Below are 14,714 nucleotides of genomic sequence, written 5' to 3'. Positions count from 1 at the left end.
TTTTTTCCGATACGATTGCATGATCTTGACAATACTTACTTGACTGTAATCCTAGTATCAAAGATAGGATGTAAGATAGCATGTTCCGAATATTTTCATTCAATTTTGGATGATGTCTTTTATTCCTTTAAGAAGAGCACTGACCAAGCGACCGGCCACATCCCCTGTTTGAAGTCCATGACAGACGCGTTCATCTTGGGTTCTCCCGGCAGTAGTCTGAGTATCTTCTTCAGAACCTGAAAAGACAAGGAGGGGGATTGTCTTATTGGGCATTATCATACATCAATAGACTGTGCCTGATTGAAATACAGAGGGGTCAACAATCGATTGAAATGAATCACCACCAATGTCTTTCGAAATTGGAATAAAAACCTTCATACCTTCTAACAGTCATTTTTGTCCTTATCGGACATGAATACGATGGCCAGGGGGACCTGCTTCTTCCCGTCTCTCGCACGAAAGCATGGATGCCGAATAACTGATAGAACGGCCGGCCTTGACCCATTCCTTGAAAATCTTATCTTGAGCGACCCTGTTCTCTTTATGTTGAGTACTCGAGAGTTTTCTGTCCTTGACTAGCTTGGTATTTAGTGCTACTTCCTTCTTCAGCCGAGGCACGAGCAGGTAGAAGGGCAGCTTGCGCTTCGTGTTGCCCTTCTTGTTCACACGTCTTCTTGAAGACACTCCAGGCGTTGGGTGGATAGAAGGCCGAGGGTTGATCCACGTGCTGTCTATGTATTCAGTCACGGTCAGTAGAGCAGGTGTGGTGGCCTGTGCCTTCAGTCTCTCCTATTCGGCGGGAATCTCTTCCGCGGGCAGGAATGGCAGCGACATGATCTTCTTCAGATACTTGTTGATCGCGCCTTTCTACACATAAGCCGTCTGCAGCCCAGCGTCCCGAATCTTCCTCCATACGCATTGCGCCCAGTGAAACATGCAGCCGGTCTTCCGAACGTCAGGCAGTACATGCGACATTGCCGACCACATGGCCTTTTCTTACTCCATCATGGCGCGTGTCACCTTTGGCGGCTCCGGTAGGAGTTCAATAATCGTCTGGAGCCTTTTTATATTCTTTTTCTCTCGCCTGGACTCACGGAGCTGGACATCAGCATGAAAACCATGTACCAGAGGGACGCTCTTCATGCAGTCGTCCTTCCTGACAAACTCGCTGATGCTGTAGAGTTGCGTGAAGGACACCCAGTTCAGTTTGGATGTACCGTCCATGTACCATGTCTTTGCGTTGGCCAGGTGGGTCAGCTGAGTGCACATGTCGGTGGCAAAGATCAGATGTCGGCGTTCAGTGACACCAACTCTTACGCGGACATCCCGTCTATGGAATGATGATGGAACGTGGTCCTCGTCGATAATAAAAAATAAGTATCTGGGCTCGTCCGGTCTGAGCTTCTGCCTATTGCGATTGGCCGCTCTTGCCAAATGAACCGGGTTTCTCAGCGACGGGCACTATGGCTGCTTTTTGAATGGATCACTCGCCGCCTATTTCTTCACCCAGGCCGCGATTTTGGCAGATTTTGGAAAACTCTATTCCTAACTACTCGAATCAGGTTCCCGAGCGGGACTTCTGTTTCCAGAGAACGGGGTGGGATCACCTCGATGTCACTGGCGCCTTTGATTCAAAAGTCGTCGGAACCATAACACGGCTCTGCAAGGCTCTGGGTTTGTCTGGAAGATTCTAGCTTGACTTTCTGTATTATTCTTCTGGCCGTTCGCGGCGGGACTGTTCCTGGTGTCGCCATACTGTTCGCAGAATCGGGGAGGTTTTGAGGGCACAGACATGGTCAAAAGGAGATCTTGCCTGAACGTGAACTCTACCCTACCGCTGTTCCTTTGTCTGGTACGACGAAACTCGAATTCGAGGCATCCGGATGCAGTCCGATTGGTTGAATACTCCATTTCTTCTAGGACAAAATCATAGAGGCGGTGTCGCCGTGCTGCCATTGGCCTTTTAACCACAATACATCATTTTTATCGCAGTCCTACGCCTGAAATTTAATGGACTGTTTTGAGGGAAACTGAGATTTGGCAGCGATCAGATATCCAATGTAGGTAGTGAACTTTGAAATACTCTATTATGTAGAAAATATGTAGACTAGTTAACAGTAATCTACCGTGCTTGTACCTTTGTATTTTATACATGTGATTTTTCCCAGGAGATCTGGATAGTTCTTTCCTTTGTCGTTATTATTGAAAAACACGTCTGTTCTTTTATATCTACTATAACCGTAAAGCGAGGAGAAGTAGAATTTATCTAATGATAGCCATATTCTTTTGTATACGTAAACTGTACTTGTGATTTTGTTCTGTTGCGACCTGTACTTAGCCATGTGTGGCAGAAATGTGCAATAAAGGTCTTCATTCATTCATTCATCCATTATTATATCAGCGGCTGAGCATAAATCAATTAGATCCCTGCCTCATCAATTACTGATGCTGTCTGTAGTAAGTCGGGGTCGAGATCCCCTTGACCCGGCCCCCCTGCCAATTCCAGAGTCCCTCGACCAAACGCCCCTGTCTGTTCCAAATTATCCTGACCTATCTCCCCTCTCCATTCTAGACTCCCCTGACCCTGACCGTTCCAGATTTTCTTTTACCCAACCTCCTGATTCACATCAAGAATATATCCTGGCATACATGTAAATATATCTTACTAAAGCCGGTTCTAGCCAATTAGCTGCATCTGTATTCTATACTAGTATCCATTCAGAATCCTTAAGTCAGATGAATATGTCACAGTAGAGATGGGGATTGAGGACGATCAGAGATTGTTCTAGGACAGATGGTGATTTGAATCTATCTTGGGACACGCACCGATTCTACTGAGGACAGATTGCAATCCCATTCTGTCCGCGGACAAACTCCAATCCGAACTTAAATAATTCTGAGAAGATAAAGGAAACTGCAATATATTTTCATAAACCATGATTTTATTTAATATTTACAAACCCTGCTCCCAACTTAAAGTATGCTGAAATAAAAGAAACTCATAGACTACGATTTTAAAGAATTTTCTCAGCTGCAAACCTACTATCATTTATTACAGACTACACTCAATGCTACTATGTATACTCAAGATACCACACAGGCGTCCCTTCTGTACTTTAGGCTACCACACTATACAGGCTCACTTCTACAACTATTTTCTATGCCATCACAACAGTGCTCTTTCTACAACTATACTTGATGATACCACAATGGAAATTATTCAGTATATGACTGAAATCACTGAAAAAAATGAAACTATAAGTAATATCTAATGAATGCAATGTATTTGATGGAAACCATAATAAAAACAACAAAAGTAATGATCACATTAACTAACACCAGGTTATGAAATGTTAATTGAGTCTAGGAAAACTGAGATTCAATCATGGACAACTGCCCAATGCTTAACTTAAAAAAAAACAGCAGACTACAATGAGAAAAACATTTAAAACTGGTTGTTGAGAGTCTGGATCAAGCACCCTATCATACTTGGCTTCATGACCCTTTTTTACATAACGTTTTCGGATCACATCAACAACCCTTTCCTACACTTTCTTGTCAGTCTGGGATTTGTAGTACCTATGAAGGTGTTGTTCTACGGCTTGGTTGCAGCCTGGGAGTAGACTCGACTTTAGAATTGGGAGCTGGTCTAAGAGAAGTATTGGCGCCCCAGAGTCTGTTTAAGTGTCCTTCTCCGACTTCTTGTTCACTTTTTTCCTGCATTTTCTTCCTGCTCATTGTCTGAGCAGTCCGGTCAGCGGCAAACTTGTTCCATGTTGCCCGCACTTGTTCAGGTTAGATGAGCAGTCTGCAATGGCGAAGATATATTACTTAGTTCCAATTGTATAAGATTGATTACTTTGTATATGATATTACTATCATGGCACTTGTCCTGTTTTATAATTGGTTCTTGACTTTTTGCAGGAAATACATGAAATTAGTGCGGTAAAACAACAAAAAAAACAAAGCGTAAGGGATCCAAATCACAGTGTGGGAGCCACCTATGCTCAACTGCCCTGGCAAGGTAAGTAGTGATTAGAAAGGCATCCAACACTGATTCTACTTAACCCTTAAGCTGCCAGTTTTTCTTGCCAAGTAGAAAACAAAGATTTTGACCGCTGACCTCCCTCACGAAAGCTGCAAAACACCCGGCGACCATAAGTCTCCCCTACATTCCTTACTTCGCGTGCTACACGTACACAAATCTGTTTTCTTCTAGGGAATATCCTATCCCGGTTATAAACGAGCCCAGGAAACAAGGCTGGTTTCTGTATCCCTGTATAAACCGGGACTGGCAGCTTTCAAGTTCTAATTGCAAATAAGTATCCGAAGACATGATTGGGGTTTTAGATGTGCACTTAGATTTGAATAAGCACAACATTCAACAATACCCACCTGCAATGTCATCTTGACTGTACATGTGGAATTTCAACTCCCACTTTCTCTTCTTCGTGACAATGGAGAAGACCTTCTGCGGCGGTGTGTTTTACTCAGCGGTGAGGTGTCACTGTTCTTATGTGGTGAGGTACCGTTGTCCTCATGCGGTGAGGTGTCGCTGTCCTAATTCGGCAAGGTGTCGTTGTCCGAATATCATGAGGTGCGTTGTCTTCATGCGGTGAGATGTCGCTGTCCTCATGCGGTGAGATGCTACTGACCCCAGGTGGTGAGTTGTTGGTAGCACAAGTAAGACTCTCAGCCGATTGTTCAACGTCTCTGTCTTCAGTCAATTTCCCATGGCTGTCTTGACTCTCCTCATAGTTGAAAAGCCTCTCTCACAGTCTGAAATGATACGGAAGTCAATGGTGTTAGTTTACTAAGTCCTATATATCAGCCATTACAACTTTGATCGCAATAATTCAATTGTGTTGGTGTATAGAAATCACTGCCACGAAACCTGAGCCCTCATACCTGCTGTAGACACAGGAACGACTGCAATGGCTGCAGCCAACGTGGCCATGTTGGGCATGGTGTCAGCATGAACCTGGTGGACCTTGCGAAGCATGTCGTTGGTGATGAGGTGATTGTAGTGCTCCAACATCAGGGTTGACATCACCTGGTGCTCACTCAGCACATTCTCCCTGCTCACTTCTGCCCCATAGTGTTCACAGAACAGCTAGAAAATAAGTCACTTAGATGTGTGAGATAATGTAGAATTCCTGCGAAAAGCCATAAGAAAATCTGTCAAATTAAAAACACAACGTGAAAACTTTGATATCTATGATCCAACTTCAATAAGGCTTTTTACATACCTCAAGCTTGTTCGACTGATTATGGTCTGCTGGGTCAAACAAGTTGAGCGAAGACATCAGGATGTTGTCTGGGAATCTGTCATGCATGACTGGATTACGTTGTCCAGGAACTGGTAGATCTAAAAGTTTCAAAACAAAACATGTTCAGATTAGCAACATAGTAGCTGAAAAGAAATAATGGCAATTTCCTTAAGAGTCTCTTTTTAAACAGATACAATTGTACTATCTCTGCTTAACCATCTCCAAACCAAACCCTGTCAACATATCTTCAATTTCTGACCTTCTTATATAAGGCATAATTCTTAATAGAACTTATAATTATTCTATAGCTTTTATCAGGCAATAAATATTGACTATAGTACTTACGATCTTCACAAACTGCTTCTCTGCAGCCTTGCTGTACTTTACATCGCTCACTTCCTTTGTTAACTTCAGGAACTTCCTGAGGCCTGCGAAGTGTTTCCAGGTGTCTCCTTCAGCCGTCCGAGTGCCTTAATGGTGGAGTCGACATTGATGTCGATGTGGCTGAAGTCCACCTCTTGTTTTCTTCTAATAATCCTTGCAATTGCTTCACTGTCGTCAGTTACAAACAAGCAGTGAACAATGTCGATGCCAATGCCCTGTATCCCATGTGTCTCACAGCCCCATTCGGAGGTTCCTGTAGGGTTTCTGGCACTCTGCTTGTGTCTTTGTCTATGATGACAACACCATTTGGTGCATTGTCAACAATAAATCCAATTTGCTGTGAAATAATGACGTAGGGCATGTAAAAAATGTTAGGAGTCTAAAAAGAGACTATTATACATCAAGTCATTTTGACATTAAAAAAAGGAATTATAGAACTGAGCGATCTTACTAAACACTGAGTCTAACAGGTGTGATGTTTTTGTGTCTATCAACTGATTCATTTTCGCTTCTCGTCATTTAAAGATGGAATTACAAAGAAAAAAATGATAAACACTAGATAAACTACTAGTGCCAAGTTTCTACAGAGTTTTTGGTTGAAGCATTTATATCTTTAGTCAAAAACAAGATAGCTACATGATTAATAAAGCAATATGATTCAGTTTAAAAGACTCAGTGCTCCTATGCAAGAATACCAACATACAAAATGATATTGACCCTATACAATCTAATGGCAATATACACTTTGACATCAGCTCACATTAGCTTAATTCCATTTGATGAAATGACAAATTGAAGTACACGTATTTTGTCCCTTGAAATTTGTCTTACTTAGTTCAATTCGGCAAAAATGAATAAAAAAACTTGTCAACACATTGTCAAGTCAGACGTCAACAAATGGTCTAACTTAGTTACAGTCGACGAAATTAAAACAGCAATGTCAACAGATGTTTCCTTATCTATTTATTTATTTATTTGTATCAGGCCCATGGCCCATAAAAACAGACACAGAACAAAGATTTACAAAGCTACACTTACAAAGACTTTACATAATGTCGCCAGAATGTGCTATGCCTATGGCAAAAGCCGTCCGAGTGTACAAGCACTCTAATTATATCATTGTCAGACGACAGCAGGCGTGTTACAAATGAGTAGGTGACCTTGCGACGCCTTGCGTCAAACATGTCGGTCCGGTTATTCACAAACAACCAACTAGTGCTAGTATGCCTGCCGACGGAAAAGAGCATTTTCATTGCGCTGTGGTAAGCCACTCGTAGCTTGGAGATCGCACTCACGCTGTAATTACTCCAGATTTGGGCACAATACATCGGGGAGCAATACGCTGAGAACAACTCACTTTTTACCGCCGCTGAGCAGTAACGAAACCGCCGGAGGAGTGAGTTTGCCCGAGAATAAAAGCCTCTGACGTGAGCTCGGATTGCTGCGTCATCCGAAAGATCAGGGGTAATTATATACCCAAGATATGTAGTAGAAGAGGCATACTTTAAGGCGGTACCGTACAGCATCAGCGGCGGCAAAGGCATACTCATGCGGAAGCGGCGACACGGAAAGTACATACATAGTGTTTTCGATTCATTAAACAACATGTCAATATCCGCTCCAGATAGCTCACAGATACTGATCAATCTCTGCAACGCTTTAACAGACGGACAGACGAGGCAAATGTCATCCGCGTACATCAAGTGGTTGACTAAGGTGTCCCCAACATAGCAACCAACTCCAGACCTCAGTAGCTCGGTACTCAAATCGGATACATACACATTGAACAAGATTGGTGACAATATGCTGCCTTGAGGCAAACCATTCATAGCGGTAAATGTATCCGAGAGGGTGTGGCCCCACCGGACACAGAATGACAACGTACTATACCACACGACCAGGAATCTAACTAGGTACATCGGAACCCCTCGATCCATAAGTTTTTAAAACAATGTCCAGTGATTTACACGGTCAAACGCTTTGGATGCGTCCAGAAAACATGCAAATACAGGAGAGCCCCTTTGTCGATAATACTGAATAATTTCTTTGAGGGCAAATATACATAGATCAGTTCCATGTTTCTTCTTAAATCCGAACTGGTTGCTCGGGGAGCATAGGAAATCGTCAAGGTATGTCAATAGAACAGATTTGATAACTTTTAACAAGGGGCTGGCAATTGCAATCGGACGATAACTGTCCTTGTTCGAAGCATTACAGCTGGGCTTCTTCAATACAGGGACAAGTACAACGTTCAGAATGCTAGGTGGCACATAGGCGTGTCTAAGCATAGAGGAAATTAAGAATGAAAGCAGAACGGGTAGTTGGGGCCCGGCGTTCTTGAGATGCTCAGCTGAAATGCCCTGCACGTCACTAGCCTTCCCATTGGATAAGTCATTGATAGCATCACATATCTCTCCTACTGTTACCGTGGTTACATCGCTAACATCGGATTCCATTGCATGCATAACAGATTGCTTTTGATTAGCGGACTTAACCAAGTTAAACAAGGAACTGTAATAGTTTCTCCACATATTGGCAATATCTGTAGCCCCCGTGTAACCATCAACCGTGTTGGGAAGATTTGGCTTGGAGCGGTTTTGCGAACGCAGAGCATTCCAAAAACTCTTGCAACCCCCCTGATGAAGATGCATGGCAAGCGCGTCCGCTCTAGACTGGGCCTCAGAGCGGCGACACTGCCTCAGTAGCAGCTTAAATTTCGCCCTTGTTTTACGCATAATATTCCAGACCGCTCCATGCCTAGGACGGCCCAACTGCCGCCAGAGAAGGAAAGCATCTCGGGCGGCTTGATGGGCCTCCTTGACAACGGCGTTCCAGCCGGGTACAGAGTAAGGGGAGGATCGTTTCTTATTAGGGAGAGAAGCGGAGGCGGCTGCATGAAGAGTGTTTATAATCTGGTTGGAAAGGTGAAGGATGGCATTCTTATGAGTATCATTATTACAGTTAGGGTTGTTACAGTAGAGAACGTCATCGGGAATGAGGATATTAGATAGGAGTGTATCAGAGTAGGTTTGGTAGCGAAGCAGATCGGCTGGAGTTGCGCGTTCCCAATTAACATACTTAACATTCATAGGTGGGTTCTCAGCTGTATATTCAAACAATGGCTCCCAGTGGAACGATACTTGCAGTGGGAAATGATCGGACGACAGGAAGCCATGATCAACCTTCATGTCTATGATGTTGTTATGCATGGTTTCAGAACAGACGCAATGGTCCAACCAAGATGTTGTCCCATGAGCGTCACTTAAGTACGTAAACGTGTCATTGGGAAGCAACTCAACGTCGCTGACATGAAGGTTGTTGTCCTGGCAAAACTCATACAGCATAGGGGCAAACCGCCCGTCAGGACGGGTGTTAAAGTCACCCATAATACAGATGTTTGAGATACCTAGATCATTCGAAAGTGACTCGATCTTACCAAGATTTTCCATAAACAGATCAGCATGATTAACACAGTCAGTTGGCATATAAACACATACAAGGAGCATTTGTCTATCTCCAGACTTAACACTTATGGCTAAAATTCGATCCTCATCGCAACTCTCGATACTGACCTCTAGACCAATGTTCTGCCTCCAAAGGACAGCTACACCGCCATATGGGCGACCTTGAAGAATACCCTCCTCTGTGTTAACGGGGGAGGTACCGAAAGCTAAGAAATCATCATCGAGTTCTGATAAAAGGTGCAGGTCCTGCGGGAGTAACCAATGTTCCTGCAGTAGGACAATGTCGGAAGTTTTACAAAGGTCTTTCACAACCTGAACAGAGTTTTTCAGCGATCGGCAGTTGTAAGACACCACATTCAAGGGAGTCAACTGTCCTTTGTTGTTATCCATTAGTGATCACGAGGAGCAGATCGTTGGTAGAATTTCCTTACCAGGATACCACTGGGCCAGAAATCCGGCGACAAGATCTTTTCAGAGTCGGCCTTTCCGATCACCAGCTTGAAGGATGCGTAGGAGTCAAAACGCGTCACCAGTTTCTCACAGTCTACAAGCTCCATCTCGTTGTCGTGTAGAAACTGGGTCAAGGATTCAGCGGATGTTTCCACACTGAGTCTCGACACAAACACCTCAACGGGTCGGGGTTTCGCCACTACGAGGGATCCTTTGTTGGATGCCCTACCGACGATGGCCTTGCCGCGTCGACGACGACGGACTTGCGTAAAGCCGCTGTTGTCGTCAGTAACACTGGGCCTGGCAGGCGAGGAAGCCAATGTTGTTGTCGGGGCTACACTTAGTTGGCGCTGTTTTCCTGTTAAGCGAGGGGTCGGAGGGGGTGCCGACTTATCCTGGCTTAACACAGTTGCGTAGGATCGACACTCTTGACTGATCGGGACGTCCTTCATGTGATCAGATTTGATGTCGCGAAGTTGTTGCACTTCAGCTCTGAGTGAGGCAAGCTCAGATTCCATGTTCTCGACCGATCGGGCGTTGTCCTCCATGGCTTTGGTGAATTCCGATCTGAGCCTGAAGTTGTCCTGCGAGGCCTCCCGTATAACGGCCATCTCCTGCCTTACCATCCTGACTTCCTGCAGACACAGGGACACGTCAAAGTTGGTAAGATCAACAGCTGGGAGATGCAGCTTTACTGAGGCGAACATCGGCACCTCAGTCGGCGGGGTTGAGTGCAGAACCTCGAGAATATCCAACATGTTGGACGAACACCTGTCAGCACCCCGTCGCTTTTTGTATCGGTCTGGGGGGCTACAGAGACCATGGACAAGCTTATTGCTGGTCTCAATATCCTCCTCAGTGTAAGTCTCACAACAGACTTTGACGATGATGTCGTTTGGAGTGGTGTCCATCTTGTTTACCACATAACACAGTAGATCATTCACATATACACTAGAACGGTCACATGTAGCTCCTGGATCACTACACCTAGACGATCTGTCGTCTGAGACACATCTAGGGCACAGCAAGACGTCCCCCTGACAAAGGCGAGCGCCGCCAGCCTTGCACTTATCACAGTTTGGCATACCTGAGGGGGAGGGGGGCGCCCTCAGAGATCTGACCGGTAGAAATAGGTCCAGCGATGACAATCTTGAGCGGCTTGGATGTGCAGGGTGCACAGACAGGAGAAGCCCGACTTCGTCCAACTGGGGGATCCAAATAGGCTCATAAAAGCACACAAAGATCAGGTGAAAGGACTAAAAACAGAACAGCTAAAAATTCCGCGTCCCTCACCCTTAGTTTAAGTCCGCAGATTGAAGTCAATACATAGCCTTGCTGAAGGCCGGCAAAAATATTACATTGTCAAGTCAACAAATGGCCTACGTAATTACAGTCTGCAAAAATAAAGCATTATCAGTGTCAACAAATGTTTGTCGCATTTGTACTTGTACTGACTTCACTCCAGAATGATCAGTGCTTGACGATCTTGCCCTGTGACTCCTTGTACATCTTATGTTGGTAGCGTTTCAGCTTCTTGAAGGAGACCTACTCTGCCACCTCCTTCATCAGGTGGATCAGCAGGTAGAGTCCGAGGAGACATCTATCGGCCTCCGTCTCGATGCAACGAAACCACTCATCCGTTTCGTTATACACGTTGAACACCACCCACTCTTTTACTTGCAACATGGTGTTGTCAATCCACTGTTTCCTCATGTACCGAGTCAGTCTGTCGAGGCGGTGGTCGTTCGTATCGTCTGCCCGTTGGCATATCTACTCAAAAATCTGGCCAACGTGCTCGATCGGCAGCATGTGCAGCAGCATGTGCAGTCTCATGAAGTTCCACAACAGCTGATAAGCCCCTTCTGTCTTGCCGTATGCCTCATGCAGTCCTGGAAATGCGAGTGACAAACCATTAGGACATCATCGGCCAAACAGATCAAGAAGCATTGGTTAGTATATGATATACTCCTTAAGGGAAAAACATATGTATAAGTTATTTTCATGTACATACCACATAACGTAACTGAATCTTCTTAAACACTGCCCGGGTCCAATCCTCGCCTGTTTTTTTCCAGAAAACACCGACTTTACAGCTAGCTGGCCATAGTCCCGTCTCGAAGTCCGTCACCAGAGTGGTGAAGGCAGGTATCCCGGGGAGAAGATTGACGACGCGGCGTAGGACCTGAAAAGACAACGAAAGACACCTGTCTTAGCGTACCTCAATAGCGTATTTGATTGGTGATACAGAATCGGTCAAGAACTTACGAAATTGCATAAATCAAAACTTGAATACATTCAATTTACCTTTTGTAATCCTCCTTGTCCAACATGAGGACGAACACCAAGAGTTGGGTGAAAAGACGACTAACAGCCTTGAAGGTACCATCCATGTACCAGGTCTTTGATCTGGCAGTCAGTGGCAAAGATCAGATGGCGGTGGCGGAAATCCAGCGTTGTCGTGTTTTTTTTTGCCTAAGGTCCTGTCTTCGCCTGTCAGCCATACGAACCTGTAATCACGCAATAGAATTAGATTGAGTAAATACGAAAACGCTAGAAAAGATTGAAGAAATGCACAAAAGCGAAACAGAACAAAAAATACCTAATGCACAAACGATAAAAAAAACACACTTATCATGTTTTCGATGCCTGGCAGATCGGGGTTTGGCGCTGTAATGTCTACATTTTCCATGACGTCCTCCTGTACAATCGCCCCTGCCGATTTCAGTACATGGTCGCCTGTGGCTGTCCCAAGGTCTGTGCACTGTGTTCATGTGGGTACGGTGTGTTCGGTTTGTGGTTTGGTCATTTCCGGTTTCCATCCCTTTTTCCGCCATTTACTATTATTGGTGTTGAGAATCGCACTGAATCTCGATTAGGAACCAGTATAGAGGTAGAGATGCAGTGCACAGTCTACAAAACCGCCGTAACAGTCGTGAAAATGAAAGTACTTACATTCTGTTGGATTATCTAGAGTTTTTAACCAAATTGAAAATTACGTTCAGAGTGTCCGTTCCCTGGGAAGGCTGTGCGGTCGGGGGCGGGGCGGGGACGGTTGAAGCCCCGCGAGCTGTCCCTGCGCTCCTACATACAGTCCCGGACGCTCTGGGCGCTGCGCTCGTCGAAGCGGCCGCCTGAGACTGGAACTGAGGCTGAGACTGGACCAGTACTAGAACCACACTTCCCGTCCCTCCGCCTTGCGCCGCTAGGGGATCCAAAAACAGCTATAGCCACACACAAAAAATACGTCGAAACACTTTCCCGACGCAGGATGGCGGCGGATAAAAATCCCTTCGAAGGAAATGTTGCAAGCGCCGCCATCAGGCCCTCCTTGCCTTCCGTCGTCACGAGCACGTGTCGCTGGTCTTGACCTACATACGAAAAAACTAACGCACAGACAAACTGACAGAAACACGCTAAAAGACCAACATGCTACAAGAACAAAGCAAACATTCTCAAAACACGACCCCCCCCCAAAAAAAAAACACATTCAAAACGCCCCTGCTCCGCGGCGCTGTGGGAGGGAAACAAACCCGTACCGAAAATACAATGAAACGCAAACCCAGAAAAAAACCTTCCACCCTAACAAACCACGAACACAAACACACACGGAACATAACACAATTCCGCTAACGCACAAAACACCAAAACTCAACCGTCGCAACCCCGACTACGGAGCCTTAACCTAAGGAAACATCCGATCGGAAACTTGGTCTCTTCCCACTGTTAGACGTCGACATGTTGTCCGCTTTGGCAAAACCTCGGTGAGCTTCAGGTAAGATGTGGTGGAAAACCTGGGGGTAGGAGAGTGTTGTAGTCATGTGCACCCTTCTTATATTAGTAGGGGTATGTGATGTCACATCGTCTGACCAATGGCTGTGCATGACAAATGGTTTCACGCAGGTTTTCCGAACTTTTTCCAAACTGTCCGTTTTGTTTCCCGTATTCCTCGTTGTAGCGCATCATGTACACAGTGATCAGTATATTCCTGGTTCATACATGTATATCAAAATAATCTTGATGATATATGAACCATAGTCGGGTCAACAATTCAGGAAACGTAATAGAAGCTTAAGGGACGTTTTTAAAGCCATTACTCTACATTATATTATCTTACAATGCACCATCTAAAACAATGCATCTTAACAACGTAATATAGAAATGCCAAATGTAACGTTACATACAAAATAACATGACTTTCAGTCCAATACTTGATAAAATGATGTTTTCAAAATAACAAAAGAATTTCATTCACCTCGCTTGAAGCCTTGAGCGCATCTCCCCGTCGCCATCTGCCTCCTTCCCCCTCACCACGTAGAAGATGCCGGCCCGGCTCTTCCTGTGGGTTGGAAGGCGTTGACGACGAACAGGGCCCTTCCTTCCAACAGCATCCTTATACAGTCTCTTAGCCACTCAGACTCGGGAAGGCGCTCCCTGGCGTTATCGTCCTCTGTCCGATCAAGTGTCCGCAGCTATATCAGCACAGCTGCTGACGTGTGGGTGCCTCCAATACACAACTTCTCTATACATTTAAAAACAAAAACTATATCTATTTCGTTGAATTTATCTGCCCAAGTGACTACGGACTTATATAGAGGTCAATAACGATATTACCCAAATCTATTAACTCAAGATAACCAGTCAATTTGTGTTTGGGGCATCACTCTACTGTGCAAAATGGCGTGGGTGTGAGACTTACTTTTTGGACAAGCATCTATCAAATCAATGCGATAGGCAGGCGCTGTTTTAACCAGAAATAATCTCTCTAATAAATATGTTCTCTCTGCAACAAACACAATAAATAGAACAAAACTTGAAATGTTACTAATGCACACTGAAAAAGCACAGCAGGTGCCATAAACATATTAAAACTACTATCCTAAAAACAATTCCCTTCGTAAATCTGCACTGAAAAAAGATACAAAAACAGTTGATGGCCTTTCCCGACCTACTAAATCAAACTTGGCACAAGAAAACCTTTTAAAATCCCCTAAAAAATCTGCAAAAAAGGTTTTAAAAAATATGCAAGAAAAAAAAATAATATTAAATCATACTTAACACAAGAACAAACAAAGATACAACTAATTCCATTGAAAATCATTTTAAAAAGTGCAAAAAAAATCATCAGATTCCGAGACGTCTAAATACT

General features: G+C 44.5%; 1 pseudogene; it reads right to left on the bottom strand.

Moving 5' to 3' along the window:
* Positions 1–789: 789 nt before the first annotated feature.
* LOC136447737 (uncharacterized) lies at positions 790–1,794 on the bottom strand (annotated as a pseudogene).
* Between the last annotated feature and the right edge of the window lie 12,920 nt (positions 1,795–14,714).

This window comes from Branchiostoma lanceolatum, chromosome 13 (genome assembly GCF_035083965.1).
Source record: "Branchiostoma lanceolatum isolate klBraLanc5 chromosome 13, klBraLanc5.hap2, whole genome shotgun sequence".
Classification (NCBI taxonomy): domain Eukaryota; kingdom Metazoa; phylum Chordata; class Leptocardii; order Amphioxiformes; family Branchiostomatidae; genus Branchiostoma; species Branchiostoma lanceolatum.
The sequence above is the reverse complement of the archived record's forward strand: the minus strand, read 5'-3'. Positions and strand labels throughout refer to the sequence as shown.